The 18,536-nt window shown below is 24.8% G+C and overlaps 1 long non-coding RNA gene across 1 annotated transcript; it reads right to left on the bottom strand.

The window, feature by feature from the left end:
- Positions 1–6,149: 6,149 nt before the first annotated feature.
- LOC125421948 (uncharacterized) lies at positions 6,150–10,159 on the bottom strand. The gene is made up of 2 exons (XR_007240427.2): positions 9,138–10,159; positions 6,150–6,518 (listed from the first exon to the last, which is right to left on the bottom strand). It is a non-coding gene; the product is annotated as an uncharacterized LOC125421948 (long non-coding RNA).
- Positions 10,160–18,536: the final 8,377 nt, after the last annotated feature.

The raw sequence follows: 18,536 nt of genomic DNA, 5'->3' as shown, positions 1-18,536 counted from the left end.
ATTGTACTTGAAAAACAAAATTATGCAACCATCCCAGTAATTTTGCTTCACATTTTTAAGAAATATTTTAGTATTTATTTGTAGATGAACAAAAAAATAAAAAATAATTAAAGAAAAAAATAATTGGTTTGTCAATATCAAGTGACACTTTATGTAGTAAATGTGTCACCTGTTTCCTTTTTTTCCCAAAAAAAAAAATATTTATGAGATTTGCCAATTTTGAAAACAAATAAATTGTACTTGAAAACATAAAATAATAATAATAATAATAAGTTACTAATGAAAATTAGGGCGATGCTTTTTTCTGGGAATGCATCGCCTGAAATGATCGGCGACTCTTCTACTTAGGGGTGGGCACGGATTGGGTTGGTTCGGTTTTGGACCGAAATACAACCCAATACATACATATCGGTTTTTTTAATTTACAATCCAAACCAAACCATTGAAGTATTAAATCCAAACCAAACCAAACCATTTATGATCGGTTTGGTTTGGATTGGTTGATCGATTTGAAACTTACTAATTTATAAATATATAATACAAATAAAAAAATTTTCAAATATAAAATATAAATAATAAATTATAATTATCCAAACATAAAATACAATTAGAATAATACAACATAGTCTACAATGGAAAATAAAGAAGAAAATGTAGCAAATGATATGCATCATGCACTTATTAAATAGCTAACATTAATGTCATCATCTCACTCCTATAAAATCAAATTAAAATTGTTAGAACAAATAATGTAAAATAATACATTCGTCAAAATTCATTCACTTAAGAATCAATGCATAATTCCTTTTATTTTTTTTTAATTTTAAAACTTTGGTAAATCATAAGTCAATCAACGTTGACAGGTTCACTAATTTTAGTTGATTCTGTAAACTCTACAAAGATCAAAACAGTAAAATGAGCAATAAATTATATTTAAACATTTATATATATATATATATATATATATATATATATATATATATATAAGTAACAATTGGATACAATATATGTAGATATATATATGATGGGGATGTAAAAAAATATATATATATTATGGTGATGGTGATGGACTGGTGGTGGGCGGCAACAAAGGTAAATGTTTAGTTTAGCGTTACAACTAACAATTTGATTTAGGATTTGGGATATGGGGATGTAAAAGAAAAAAAAATATATATATATATATATATATATATATATATATATATATATATATATATATATTAAAAATCAATATATAAAAATGGGAAGAAAAAAAATAAAAACTAATATATAAAAATGAAAAATATATTCTAAAATTAATATATAAAAATGAAAAAAAAATAAAAATATATATAATTTTTTAGTTATATAATATATTATTTGGATTGGATTGGATTGGATTGGATTTATATTTCCAATCCATAACCAATCCAATCCATACAATTTATAATATTTTGAACCCAATCCAATCCAATTGATGTAAAAATCCAATCCAAACCGTTAAAAATGGATTGGATTGGGCGGATTGAACGGGTTGGATTGGATTTTGCCCACCCCTACTTCTACTGTAAATGTGTCGCTTGTTCCTTCAAATTAAAAAAAAAATAATTTAGTAGGATTACAACTTTAAAAAGCAAATAAACTATCATTGAAACACAATCAAAGAACTAATAAAATAAAAAAATTAATAAAACAAGGAATAGGCGATGCGTTTTTCAGTAATTGCAATGCCTATTCCAATTTTTTATAAAAATAAAAATAAAAATTAGAGACCTGAAAATTTTTAAAGAAAAGAAACTGTACTTGAAAAATAAAAAAATTAAGCAACCACCTTCGTACTTTTACTTCACATTTTTAAGAAATCTTTTTAGTGTTTATTCATAAATGAAGAATCAAAGATCTAACTGAAAATAATAAATAAGGAACAAGCAATGCGTTAGGCTACAAGTACATCGCCTGAGTCCTCAAATTTTTTAAGTAAATACAAATATAAAGTTTTACAAATTTTAAAAGCAAATAAACTGTACTTGAAAAAACAAAAAAAAATAAATTAAACAACCAGTTAAGTAATTTTTCTTAGCATTTTAAGTAATATTATAAGTGTTTAATTGTAGATGAACTATCAAAAAACTAATTAAACAACAAAGAAATAAAATAAATCATAAACAAGCAACGTGTTAATCAGTTATTGCGTCGCCTGTTATTTAAAAAAAAAAAAAACATTTAAGAGTTTCAAATTTTAAAATCAAGTAAACTGTACTTGAAAAACAAAAAAAGTTAAACAACCACATACTATTTTGCTTCAAATTTTTAAGAAATATTTTTAGTGTTTATTTGTAGATGAACAATCAAAGAACTAATTAAAGATAAAAAAAAAAATTAATATGGGACATGGAACAGGTGACCCGTTTAGCTTTAAAGGCATCGCCTATACCCCCAATTTTAAAAGAATATAATTTAAGATATTTGCCAATTTTAGAATCAAATAGACTATAGATGAAAAACAAAACATTAAACAACCATCTTAGTAATTTTGCTTCACATTTTTCAAAAATATTTTCATTCTTTATTAGTAGATGAACAATCAAAGAACTAATAAAATAAAAAAAATTAATAAAATGCATAATAGGTGAAGCTTTTTGAGTTTATTGCACCGCCTATGTCCTCAATTGAAAAAAAAAAAAACAATTTTAGAGACTTGCAAATTTTAAAAGAAAATAAATTGTACTTGAAAAACACAAAAATTAACCAACCACCTTAGTAATTTTGCTTCACATTTTTAAGAAATATTTTCAATATTTATTCATAGATGAACAATCAAATATCTAACTAAAAACAAAAAAAAAAAAAAAAAAACAGACAACACATCATGTTATTAATGCATCGCCTATTTCTCAATTTTCTTAGAAAATAAAAATTTAATAGAATTGCAAATTTTAAAAACAAATAAACTGTACTTGAAAAACAAAAACAAAAAAAAAATTAAATAACCAGCCTATTAATTTTTCTTAATATTTTAAGTGTTTATTGCAGATGAACATCAAAAAACTCATTAAAGAAAAAAAAAAAAAAGACATGAAACAGGCAACGCTTTAAGCAGATAATGCGTCGCCTATTTTCTTTTCTAAAAATTAAAAAAGAAATTAAGAGACTTGTAAATTTTAAAAGCAAATAAACTTGACTTGAAAAACAAAAAAATTAAACAACCACCTTAGTATTTTTTTCTTCATATTTTATGAAATATTTTTAGTGTCTATTTGTTGATGAACCATCAAAAAACTAATTAAAGAACCAAAAAGAAAAAAAATTTAAGATTGAAGGTATAGGCGATGTGGTTCTCTGTAAATGCGTCGCCTTGTACCTTAATTTAAAAAAAAAAAAAAATTAAGAGCTTGCAAATTTTAAAAGCAAATAAGCTGTACCTGAAACAAAAAAAATTAATTTTGGGGCAATGTTTACCATGTTTTTTGTTTGCAATTTCCACTTAATTTATTTTTGCAATAATAACTAATTTGTTTGTTAAATTAAGGAGTTTCAATTTTTTTTTCATATCAAATATTAAATGAGGCTTTTTCTATTATAAACGTCGCATATTTTCATCTAGAAATTTATTAGTTCTTTTCATGTTTTTTTATTCTGCATACAATTAAATTTTATGATTATGTAAACATAGATAAATTGTTAGTTAATCATTTTGCAAGAGTCTAGTATTTAAACAATACAATTCAGATAAAATATAAGCACATTATTAAAGCTTATGCTTTTCAGACACATATTCAGCGATGCCGAAAAGTAGTATCGCGTATTTTTGTTTTTAGTGACCTTTTCACTTTGACAGTTTTTGAATAAGTCGTATATTTATAGAATTTTAACAAACGCTTTTGCTTCAGCGTCGTAGTTTTATTTTTTCAGATACTTTTATTTTGTAGTGTCGCTAAGTTAGTGTCGTTGGATCTCAATTTAGGTGTTGTGCAAGTTTATGGAATAGGATTATATCTTGGTATCATATAGAACCGTTAATACCTACATGAGGGAAGGTTCTATGACTTTCGAACAACATCTTCGATGTGCTTCTCCACTACATAGGCTTAATCTTTTTAGCACTATATAGGCTTAATCTTTTTAACTCTTTTATTACATTATTTTGTTATTTTATGTTTATTTACTTGTTTACTATTTATGTCGATATATTTATATATTTATTATTTAATTTAATGTTTTATAATTTTATCATCTTTATTTATTTGAATATGTTATCATAAGATTACACAATTTAAGCAATATTTACAACATAATCAAGTGGCAAAAAATATAATCAAATAAATGGGCCTATTAGATTTGTTATAACAAAATGAGATCCTTAGAATACATATAATGCCTTTGACTATATAATAAATATCAAGTACTAACAAATATCAATTTAAATATGTTTTTAGACGTCCAAGTGATTAACATATATACTAAAGAACAAACTTTTTGACGACAACTCTAGGATAGAAGTCATTTCCCTTCCTTCAAATCAAAGACTACATCAGCTATAATTAGTATATAGGGTAAGAGATATTTGATAAAACAAACATTAATATATAGTATTTATATAAACCCACCACAAAAGAATTTTCATGGAAAAGTTACCTTTTACATATAAGAAGAGAAAAAGGCTGGTTGGTTCAGCAAAAAAAGTAATAAATAAATAAAAAGGTTTTTGGAATGGTACTTTGAACATTGATAATAATTATGTTAAACAAATTATAAAGAGACTCTAAAAAGGAAGAGAAAGGAAAGGGCCAGAAAATCAAACCCATGAATAGTTTCCCCATATCCAAACGTATCTACAAAGTGGGTCTCATGATTTTGATGTTGTTGAAGAGTCAGGACAAAATGGGACATATTTTAAGGGAGTTGATCACCAAAATATTAAAAATGGTTCCTTGTCAACCCCATGTAAACCCAGCACCACCCCTGCTTGGACTTGACTACTCAAAAAAAAATAAATAAATAAATAAGATAAAAACAAAAGTCCTTTACTTAACCTTTCCAATATCAGTGATGAATTAGTGATGGTTATCTGACATCATTGCAGGGGCAGAGACAAAGTTGCCATTAAACGGGTGTAGTTTGTTTCTTGAGAAAATCTCAATCACAGCCAATTTGAAAACATAATATATATATATATATATATATATATATAGAGAGAGAGAGAGAGAGAGATAAATATAGATGGAAGCGAAGATGAACTAATAGTTTTAATATTATTATTTTTTTATTAGCTTTTGAATAATAAAGTTTAGAATTTTAAATTTAAAAATAATAAAATATAGATTTATTGAGATGCTAAAATCTTATTTAAAAAAAATGAATTTTATCATAATTAATAATTTTAATTTTAAATCTCAATTTTTAGAATGACCTAATAACTGAGAAAGCAAGTCTTAATATTAAGCAAGTCTTATCAATCTTTACATCTCTTCAAATACTAAAATTTAAAAATGTATTTAGAGTTTTATATAAGTTTATTCAAATATTAAAACTCTAATAAAACAAAATTAATCTTGTCAAGACTCATATAAACTACAAATGTAATTTTAAATTTTAACCTTTAAAAATATTCAACTGTTGATAAATGAGGTTTTGATAAAAAACCAATTAAGATATCTTAATTAGAGATTGACTATATAAATATAGTAATGCTATATGCATAAAAATGTTTACAAAAAATATTTACCTACCAATATATGTTAAAGATATTATTAGTTTACATATCCATATAATTTAAATATGTATAAGTGAACAATTTAAGTGGATAAGTGAATAATAAAAATAAACCAACTAAATATTAACATATTTATTAATTATATCATTGATAAATAAATTCGGTAAACATTTTAATAACTTTGATAGAAAAAAAAAGTATATATATATATATATATATATATAAATAATTTATGGGATATGTTTCTTAATTAAGCAACCAAAAATATCTATTCACGAAAAAAAAAAAAAAAAAAAAAGCAACCAAAAATATCGTTTTTTTGGTATGGCAACCCAAAGTGTCTTTAGAATAAGTGATAAGGTTTTTGAAAAATTAGGCTGCCTTGTTGTTAGACAATTATATCTATATATCTAAACTTTTATGTGCTCTCTGTTTCTTCTGGGAAAAGATTAGAATATACCCGTCTATAAACAGTGATTCAATTAACCAAGATGGGAAAAAGAAAACCCAATTGGTGTTGTGTTTGAATAAGTATTCCACCAAAAGAGACAAGTTGTAGAAATTTTCAGATTAGTGCAGGTGATTGAACATTTAATGCATTCAAACTGAAAAAAAAAAAATGTTATAAATAATAAATAATAATAAAAAATGGGACTAGGCCCCAACTAGCATTTGCAGTTATGATTCCCTCTTCACCATCTACAGGTCCTCTGAAAGCGTTTGGACGATTCCTTCATTAACTGTCTGTTCCCACCACCCCCAGTGTCTCCATCATTTTCATTGTTTCTACTTCTCTTCTTTGTCCTATTATTTTCCCTATACGGTACTTCCACCATATAAGAAAAAAAATAAGGTTAGTTTAAATCTCACACACACAGACACACACACACATGATATAAATTTTCCTATGATGAGTGATATATAGGCAACTTATTTTGGATTATATAATATATCCCACCAACTATATATAATTGAAAGACAAATGTCTATCATCATAGGAGACACCATCCATTATAGGATAATTTCTGTGTCGTAAAGCTCTCAAGTCGACCTAATATTAGTGCTAATAATTAATCATACAAATTAATAACTATTATATGTAGTAGCACTATTAAAATTCAGGATCTACACACAATCATATATTGTATTTTATCAAATTACATATTAGATATACTAAGATTTAAATACAGCTATTGAATTTTAATTATCTTAATTCCTTCAAAATAAAAAATAATAAACATAGACATAGTATTTAATCGATACACTCCATATTTATCACTCAAATTTTCATAGAAAAGAACAGACACCATAAATGCCCCGAGCCCTAATATTTATAGGTTAACCAATGACTTATTTCCCAATCTATATATATATATATATACAAAAGAATAAGCCAACCCCTAATATTTGTACGTTAACCAATGACTTATTTCCCAATCTATATATATATATATATATATATATACAAAAGAATAAGCCAACTAGACTCTAAAAGAGAACAAATCTTTCAGTTCAATGGTTCAATTAAAATATATAAAGAGTGCGCCTAAGGATCCTATTGTAAAAGTCAGTAGATAAAGCGGCCCCATTACTAACATAAACAAATTCTGAAAGTGAGTCCATACAAAATATGTAACATCTAATGGTTTTAACATTAAATTTTCTTTAATTAGCTATTAGATCGCTTCAAAGATGTGATTTAAAAATTAATTAATGGTTTAATATATATTTAGTATATTGAAATCTTATTTTAAAAAAAAAAGTGAAGTCTGTAAGGATCTAGTAAACCATAAATATATTTTCATATTTCAACCATTTAAATAATCTAGTGATTAATAAAAAAAAGTTTTGATGATAAAACAATTACACTGAATTGATATAAATTTGGTTATATAGAGAGAATTATATGTATGAGTGGAAACATGTTAATAATATAATGTGGGAACTTTGTTAATGTGACAAATGCAAATAATAACAATTCAATTAATGATTTAAATTTAAAATTTAAGTTGATCTAGTTGTAACAATTAATACTTGTCACATATTGTATTCCCAACAAATTGAAATTATATATATAATTACATAGTGGGCGACAACACAAAATTATGTGCAATTCCATATATATATATTTCATAAACTATATGTAATTGGTGGTAAGATATCATATTAATTGCATGTATTTTAGCATTAACGTCCACCAAGTTATGGGTGACCACATCCATAACAGTAGAATTATATATATATATATATATATATACAATCTTACTATTGTGGGAGATGTTGCCCACCTCTTGGTGAGGGATGGCTTTTCCTTGTTACCAATAAAACATACAAGCTTGAATGCTCACTAATACACTTTTCCTTGGTATTATCAATAATTTAATGTTCTATTTTTTTTATAATAGAAAAGAAAAGCTCACCATAAATGAGCATTTGTTTTTTTGAGGCTTTATAATGAGGCTGATATATTACTATGTTATATGTTAAATGTTGAGACAAATATATATTTATCCATGATAGTGAGGAAAAGAACAGAAATGATGGATCATGGGATCATACTTAGTGTTATTGAGCTTGTGCCTTGATTATTTGCCACTTCCTACCATGTTTTTACAATTCATGAAATTGTTTTTCAGCTGATTAGCTTAATTAATTTAACAATAGATTGATGAGTAGTGCTTCTAGGATAATTCTGATACAGTGATACATACATACATACATACATACATACATATATATATATATATATACAAGCTACTTTTGGCCTCTACATTTCATTAATTAATAAAAAAGTTAAACGTACAGAGCTCCCTTATCTTTTCTTTTTTAAAATTTCGTTTCTTTCAATAACTTAGATGATAGAATAATGAAATTGACACATACGTATAGTGAAAAAGATAGCTTATATTATATGTGGCCGACCTGATACGCCCTTCTTACCTACTCTCTTTGTGACAGAAGGAAGAATCTACGTCATGCTTTTTTCACCTCATAAGTCATAATTGCCAAACAAATACTTTGGTCTCTCTCCTTATGAGGTGAAATTGAAGTTTATAATCTATAACCCTAATGGAGAGCTGAATGAGCTAGCTTAGGTAGGTCTTATGAGTTTTATTGCATTTTGATTTCTTTGAAAGATGTTTAAAAGGACGGATATACCCATCAAATTTATAACGGAAATATTGATTGAAAAGAGGGTCAGACTTTGTTACTGAACGAGGAAAGGTAGTTCAATCTCCAGAGTGCCTACCATATGATACAATACAGTGCAACTAACCCAAAGCACACATAAAATTAGGGCATTTTCAGCTATTGGAAGCATGGAAGAAGACAAGTAATAATATTATTAAAGAAAAAAGCATCGTATATATATACACACAAAATTGATGTGCTGAGAATATATATAGATATATATATATATATATACATAGCAAAAAATACATACCCAAGAATGATGCAGGAGAGGAGAGGATGGAGAAAGGTGCAAAAGGAGATATTGACGCGGCTCAATCAAATGGCGTGGCTAATTTACTCCATTAACCATGTCCTCAAATTGAACCGCGCCAAGATCTTTATTTTATAAACCATGCACTATCCCCTCCGTCAAATATTGGAAACCGTTTTTCCAACTTCATCTTCTTTTTCATCTTCTTCTTCTTCTTCTTCATACATATGATTTAATTAGAAGTAGCACTTGGTCAAAGCTCCATCCATACATGGACCTCTCTCACTAAGAAGACAGAGGAAGAGCAAACAAAGAGAGAGATACTGATCACATTAATAATTTCTCCGACCAGAGAGAGAAAGAGATGGCTTTTTGGAATATGGTGGTGGGTCACATATAGTTTGAGAAAGAAAGATATATATATATATATATACATATATATATATATAGAGAGAGAGAGAGAGAGAGAGAGAGGTGAGGTAGAGAAGAAGAATAGTTTTTGGTAAGAATAGTTTTTGGTTGAATATTAATTCTGACCAAATCAAAGGTGTGAAACGTTAGGTTTATAGAGAAATAACTCCTTTCAGTTTTGTTTACGGTGCAGACCGGGACTGGCCTGCTTTCATATTAATTGTTTCTTGGCTGAGCTTTTGCGCAGCTCACATCATTTGCTGCCTCAGAGGAAACAAACCACGAAAGAAAAACCACCTCTTGAAACTGTTTTTGTGTTTATGTACGTATACCTATTTGACTGCCTTAATTTCCTTCTTCTTTCCCCCTTTCTTTTTTTTTTTTTTTTTTAATTTTATTTTTATTTTTATTTTTTAAATCTAATCTTTAAGGACCTCCACAAAACCGCATGGGCCCCATCCTTGACCTCCTGCTAAACCCAAACGTACTTTCTTTTCTCTTCCATCATTCATTCACCCGTTCATTCACCCCCATTTTGGGCACTTTCCTTTCACACACTCCCATTCAACCAATACAAATAATTTTTAATTTCGTCTTATACGAGTCTATTAAAATAAAATAAATAAATAAATATACATAGAGAGAAAGAGAGAGAGAGAGAGAGAGAGCCTTATTTGAAATTTTAACATCAATTTTTTTACTATCTTTTTTTTTTTTTTTTGGTCACTAATGCACTTCCTAATTTAAAAAGAAAAGACATATCAAGAAGCAACTTCACTTGATATTTTATTAGTTTCTCAATTAGAAATTAAAATTTAAAAATTGATCAATAACAAATATATGTTTAATAATATATTAAAATTTATTTTAAAAAACTGAATTCTATAGGAATTAACATAAATATGTTTTTAAATATTAATCAAACTCACGTTCAAATTGATGTAACTGGTTTTTACTATCAAGATTTTATTTATGATTATTTATTATTTTAAGTGTTAAGATTTTAAAATGTATTTATTGTTTATAAATTGGGCTTTTATAAATTTTTTTTTAAATATAGTTTTAATATGTCATTAAAATTATTTTAAATTATTACTTATTTTTGAATGTCAATCATTGAAGAAATTTAAAAAACCAATAAAGGAAATTTAATATTAATACTATCAATCCATTTAATATTAGTCTGATTTTATATTTATGCGTATTTAATTAATGAAAACCATTTTTATTTTTTTGGAATAGAATTTTAATATATTATAAAAATTAATATTAAATTATTATTTTATTTTTAAATTTTAACCGTTAAAACAATTTAAAAGACTAACAAACTCATTAGCTTCATTTGATATAAGTCTAATTTTATATATATGTTTGTATATTTTATATGTAAAAATTATTTTTATTTTTTGGTGAAAATAAGATGAGTGACAAATCGACTTTTACAATGTCCAATATTAGTATAAAGAATGGCATGGGTAAAAATGGATTTTTATTCAATGATAAATAAAGGTTTTTTTTCTTTCATTGATAAATGAAGGGTTTTTTTTTTTTCTCCTCTGGTCTCTGGTAACCATGATAAATGAAGGATTCGTATATAAAAAATTGTAATAAAATTAGTCACCTACCTTGCCCACCAGGCCATTGCTGTCGCAAATAATTAATATACATAAAGTACCAAGTTTTTGTTTTTACAGAAAATAGGTACTAAGGTTTGGCCTTGTAATTGAATTTGAACGAACGGCTTATTTGTCAACGGCTGTGAATGGTGACAGACACCGGCACTAGACTCTCGTTCTCATATATCTAAATATATGGTGACTTTTTATTTTGTCACACCTATATATTACCGAATATTCACTACTAAAACAGAAATATTTTTGACCCAGGAGATATAGCATTAACTTATTTCATTCTTTTTATCTTATAAATTAATTTCAATTTCTTCTTTTTTTTTTTTTTGTGTGTGTGTATAATCTAGATCTCTATTTATAGATTCAAATATCTTCTAGGACTCATATAGGTTCAAAAATATATATATATATATATATATATATATATAATCAGATTCACATGAAGAGGATGTAATGTTTTTAATATCATGTCTTTATTTATTAGTCTTCATATTACTTCAAAGATTAGAAATTAAAATTTAAAAATAATAAAATATAGATTTAGTAATATATTAAAACCCTAAAAAATATGAATCAACTCAAAATTCAATAATTAATAAATAAAATTTAAATTTTAATCCTCAATGCAATTTAAAAATTTAAAAAGAAATTTTTTATATATATACAATCATATTCAAATCAGGTTTTTAACATTAGAATTAATATTAAGATTTTTTTTTTCAACCAAATATTAAAATTTAAAATTATATTTATTAATCACTAGATTCCAACATAGTTCATATTTTTTAAATACAATTTTAATATATTATTATATTCATATTTTACTATTTTCAAATTTCAAATATCTAACACTGCCTAGTCAAGAAAGATTTAATATTAAAAATATCATAATGAGCCTGACTATATATACATATCAGGTCTTTTCTTATCAAGACAATCCGATATTTAAATATTAAATCTTCTTTTATTAATCATAAATAATATTAAAAAATGATATTTAAAACTCAAAAATAATAAAAAATGGATTTAATAATATACTATTTATGAAATGTAAATTTTGTTGATATCTAATTAATAGATATAATTTTAAAGTTGAACTCTTATTGTGATCCAATGGCTGAAAAAAAAAAATAATATTAATTCTAATATTACAAATCCAATTTCAATTTGATGAGATATATATATTTCATATAATATATTTCTTTAATACATATATGTTGCCGACCTTATAGTTTAACCAATTCCCTTCAGAAATTAGTCAAAAAGACCGCATAATATTTCCAAAAATATTATAAAAAAAAATAAAAAAACTGATGGCATAATATATGGAATCCAAAAGCCGAAAAAACTACAAACCCGCACACCCACAGTTGGATGATCTGGGAAATTGACGGCATGCAGAATCATGACCCTTGACAAACATAAAACTAATTTAATTTTCTTTTTCTAGCGGAAGAGAGGATTTCTATAAATGACTCGATAAAACTTTTCTTTTGTTTGAATCACTCAATTGAATCTACTCTTTTTATATTGACTTGGTTTCCCATAATTGCCAAACAAGTCCTAAAGCTAAATTCTACCTACATGACGATAAGTTCTAGAGTTAGGTGAGTAGGTGCAACGCCATATATATCTGACAAATGGTTAAGTGAGAAAAAAGAAAAAAAAAAAAGAAAAAAAAAAAAAAAAAAAAAAGAGATTTCTTTTTGGATTGTGCGCGTTTTCAACCTTTTCTTCCCAATTCTTGAGGAAAGAGATATAAACCTGATTTTAAGAGGTTATTGCCTTCTAGCTGCTAGCTATAGAGTTTTGGATAGCTGATACGGTCCTTTTTTTTTTCTTTTTTGGGTAAATAATAATTCATTGCATAGAGCACAAAAAACCTCCCGAAAAGGAGGGAATTACAAAAGGAACCACTTCCAAGTATATCAATATCCAACAAATCCAAAATATCTCTTGAAGGCAAATTACATTACAAGGATTTATATCAAAATTCAAACCTGCATGAATAGCTTTCTTGGCCAAATAGAAGATACCGTCCTTGCTTACATGGGGTTTAGGCCCATATCATCCATCAAATATTCCATAGTTTGTATATATATATATATATACAAGGTGAGTTGATGATCAACAAGTTTTTTTTTCCCCCTAATAGTGGCAAATAAAAATTTATTAAATTATTTATGAAATGATAGATATTAATGTTTTATTAGTTAACATATTTGTATAACTTAAATATAAATAAATGAAACCTTAAATAAATAAGTGAATAAAAAAATAAACTAATTAATTATTAGTAGATCATTTACTAAATATTTTGATTTTCCTTGAAGACCTTTATTACTAGCTTTTAGATTTCTGAAATAACTGAAATTTGTACTCATGATTTTTATGAGTTTATTCAAATACTAAACTTTAGGAGGGTAACGTGAATTTGGTTAGAACTTCATATAATCCAAAATTTTCTTTAAATCTCAACATTGAAAGATATATGAGAGTTAATAAAAGATATCCTAATGATTTTTTGTTAAATCAGTTCTAATGTTAGAATTTCTATATATATGTATATATAGTAATGATCTGGTGCACTACTTAGCCTATTTTTATTATTGATTACCTAAGGGTAAAATCAATAAATCATATATAATAATATTAATTTAAGTATTTTTTTGTTTTTTTGTTCGTTAATACTAAAACCTAGTAAGAAATAGTGAACTATTTCCAATTAAATTTTTACATAGTGTTTAAATAACATTGATTTTTTTTAAAAAAATAAATAAATATTTTATGCATTTAACTCTTTATCCCAATTTAATTTTGCATTATATTAAAATCTTACACTATAAGATGGGCTAAGTAATTCATTAGATTAAAACTACAGATGTATACAGCTAGACTCACAGTAGGACAATACGATATTTTTAATACTAGATTTTCCCTTATTAGCCGTTAAATTATATCAAAGGTTAGGATTTAAAATTTAAAAATGATAAAATATGTGAATACTAAAACTCTATTAAAAAAAAATAAATTTTATCTGAATCTAATCATTAAATAAATATAATTTTAAATTTCAGTACTTGATGTGACATAATAACTGAAAAAGAAAGTCCTAATATTAAGATTAATTTGAACCCAATTGTATATATATGTAGAATTTCTATATATATATATATACACATATAAATTCTCCTATCAAAATATTTTGATGGTCTTTCCATTAGAACTTTACTTTTCAACCCTAAATTGTTTCAAAAATTGAGACTTAAACATATGGTTGGGATTTAATTGATACAAAATAAGGTTTAATTTGTCCTTAAAGTTTTAGTATGCTACTAAACTCATATAGTCCAAACATCTTTAAATATTAACCATTAAAACAATTTAAAAACTACTAATAAAGATTATAATGTAAAAACCATTAGAATATCTTAATAGAAAGCTGAATATATGTGTAGATATATATATATATATATATATACAGACTGACTGTGTATGTATGTATATATATATTGATATATATTTTCCAGTGATTAAGCAATGAGTAATGTAAATATTGAGTGTTGGCTATCACCTACTGTATATGTCACCTTGCAAGTGGACGTGAAACCTGGGCTATGAGTTCCGATAAAAATGCTACAGCTGAGTCATTTTGGCTATCTCATTAAGGACAGAATTGTAGTACACTTTTTACGACATGTTAATTTACTCCTTATTCATTAATCGAGTAGCTAGAAAAACATGTTTTTGACAAACATGGTTCCTACGTATGCATATTGTTCTTCCCTCCGGAATGTGAAAAAGATTTTGATGAGCAATGGAGGAAAGTATGAAGCCATATGTTGACTGTTAGAGAAAAATATAAATTAAATGAAAGTCCACCTTTCATTAGCTTAAATTTTTGGAATAAGTAGTATTTCAATATGATATCAGAGTCAGAGATCCAAAAAGTCCTGAGTTTAAAACTCAACAACTCCACCCAAAGAATTAAAAACACATGTAAGGATCCAGAAAGAGGCACAAAAAAGGCGGGGCCTACATGTGAGGGGGAATGTTAAAGAAAAATATAAATGAAATGAAACTCAATAACTCCACCCAAAGAATGAAAAACATATGTAAGGATCCAGAAAGAAGCCCAAAAAAGATGGGGCCTACATGTGAGAGGAAGTGTTAAAGAAAAATATAAATGAAATGAAAATCCATCTTCCATCAGCTTAAGCTTTTGGGATCAGTAGTATTTCAACATGATATCAGAGCCCAAGAGGTCCTCAACAACTCCACCCAAAATAAAGAAACAAATATAAGGATCCAGAGAAAATCCCTAAAAGAGGCGGATCTATATTTGGAGGGGAGTATTAGAAAAAAATAGAAATCAAATAAAAATCCACCTTCCATCGACTTAAGCTTTTTGGAATAAATGATAATTCAATATTGACAAAAAAAAAAAGGAATAAATAGTAATTCAATATTGACAAAATATGTATATATATGTATGAAAAAAGAGAAAGAGAAAGAAAATTGCAGTGTTAAAAAACTTTATATACACTCAAATTTAAATTTTTTTTCCTTAATTTATGTAGAAAACTTAAAAATTATTTAATATTTTTTTCTTACTAATAACTGAACTTTTTAATAAATTTTTTTTTAATGAAAATCCGCCATAGAAAATCTATAAATAGAAGTTTTATTTTAGATGTCTAAATAAATATTTAATTGGTTAATAAAAGAGAACTTGATGTAAAACAACAATATAATTGAGGAAAAAAAATAAAAGAACAATCATTACGGTTCAGTGTGTTTGGATAGCACACTAATATGCAGTCGTACAATTGGAAGGAAAAACATAATTAAATAATGTTACTAGACGTCACTAAACTACATTGATTGTGCCAATCAAATATATATATATATATATATATAGAGTGATATTCGGGTTCCAAATTATTATTAATTCATTTATTTTTTCACATAATTTGATCCCAACTTCCTTTATTTTTGCACCATGTCCATGAAGTCCTACTCAATTTTCCTTTTAAGAACTGGTTAATAGGAGGGACCAAAATTAAAGTTTAATATACTTCAGCAACCACAAATGAAGTGGATACTAAAAAAAAAAAAAGCGTAAATAATACTTTAAGTTTATTTTTTATCATTAATTATTTACAATATTAAGAAATTTTTTTTATAGAAAATCATAAAAATAAAATTGGGCAAGTACTTTATCTTTTGAAATATTTTTTGAAAAAGTTAAAAATTTGAAAATATAAACAAATTATATTTTAAAAACTTTATCCTTAAAATCAAATATCATTCAGCAAAGATTCTTTTTACTTCATTCTTTTATTTTTAAAAATATTTTTTATAATTCATCAAAAAATTATTAAAATTTAAAATTTTTATATTGATTTTTTTATTTTATATTATCTATAATTGTTTTTTAAAAAAATATTATTCAATTCAACTTTAAATATAGTTTTTTTTTTCTTTTTTATGAGCAAGTATAGCTTTTAGATTTATATTAGTTATAAATCTAATATAACATTCTAACAAAATATTTTTCTTTTACTTCCTTTATGACACATATGATGTTTAAAATGTTAATAATTTAAAAAAATTAATTTTGAATTTTTTTATAAATTATAAAATAATATATATATATATATATATTTACAATAAGTAAATGAAAGAAGTAAAAGAAAACTTAACAAAATGACATTTTATTTTAAGAATAAATTTTTAAAAATAATTGAAGTACTTGGCCAATTTTATTTTCATGATTTTATATGAAAAAAATAATTTTTCAAGAGTTTTAAATAATTTAATAATAAAAATATTTTTAAAGTATTATTTATAATTTTTAAGTATTTATTCCATAGGAGTGAATATAATCCAATTTGGACCAACCAAACTGAATTGGTTCAGTTCAATTTTTGTTTTACAGTTTGTTTGGCTTGTTTAAAAAATTTTAATCCAAACAAAATTGAACCAGTTATTATACATACGTTTATATATATATATATATATATATACTTTTTATTGTAACTAAGTATATTTAGTATGTTATATGCTTTTAAATTATTTAGTTTGAGATATTTAATAATACTAAAAAATTAATAAAATAATATCATATTGTACTAAAGCTTGAGCCGACCAAATTAGTAAAAGGAAACTTTACGAAATAACATTTGATTTTAAGAATAAAATTTAAAAATAATTTATAGATAATTAAAAATTTTATCTTTTTTAAAAAAATATTTCAAATGATAAATTACTTGGCCAATTTTATTTCCATTTTTTTAGATGAAAGATAATTATTTCTTTGTGTTTTAAATAATTAATAATAAAAGGTATTTTTTTAAAGTTTTATTTAGGCTTTTTGAGTATTTATTGCATGTATGATTCTTAGAGGTGAATATAAACTGAATTAGAATAACCAAACCGAGTTATTTTGGTTTGGAGTTTCTCTCTACAATTGATTTGGTTTAATTTGGATAATTTTTAATACAAACAGAATCAAATTGAATTGACTATAAATATGTAATTTTTTTAATATTCTTATTAAAGTAATTATATTTTTTATGCTTTTACATAATTTAGTTTAATATATTAATAAATATTAATTTCAAATTATTAAAATAATGTTTTTAAAAAAAATTAAGAAATTAATACAATAGTATGGTATTGTACAATAGTTCAAATGGACCAAATTAATAAAAATAATTTTGCTAAATGACATTTGATTTTAAGAATATTTTTCAAAAAAATAATAATTTTATATATTTTAAAACTTTTATCTTTTTAATAAAAATATTTCAAAAGATAAAGTAGTTGGCCAATTTTATTTTCATGTTATATGAAAAAAAGAATTTCTTGAGAGGTTAAAATATTTAATGATAAATATATTTCTTTTATGTAAAAAGAAAAAAAAATTAAAGTTTTATTTAGGTTTTTTAAATATTTATTAAAATTATAATTTAACTCCTTGTATGGTAATATTTATGTTTTTGGATTTTTATTATTTATTTTAAAGTTTCGCTTAAGGTTTTCTTCGCACAACACCACCTTCCCATCAACACAAAAAGGTGTCGTTTGGTAATAAAATTAGAGCTTTTAGTTCTTTTTATTTAATTGTATGTATTTGCGTACTTCAACTGGTAGTTAGGTTAATTAGAGCTTAATTATTAGGCATATAAATCAATTATAAATTTAAGAAACAAGAACAAAAACACACAAACACTAAAAATTGAAAACTATTTGATTTTTTTTTTCCAATTTATATTTATAATATTTAACAAACTCAAACTACAATTAACTAACGCCGACAAACATTTGAGTAAGCAATGTTCATAGAATTAAG

This window comes from Ziziphus jujuba, chromosome 4 (assembly GCF_031755915.1).
Source record: "Ziziphus jujuba cultivar Dongzao chromosome 4, ASM3175591v1".
Classification (NCBI taxonomy): domain Eukaryota; kingdom Viridiplantae; phylum Streptophyta; class Magnoliopsida; order Rosales; family Rhamnaceae; genus Ziziphus; species Ziziphus jujuba.
Note: the sequence above shows the minus strand (reverse complement) of the source record. Positions and strands in the feature narration are given on the sequence as shown.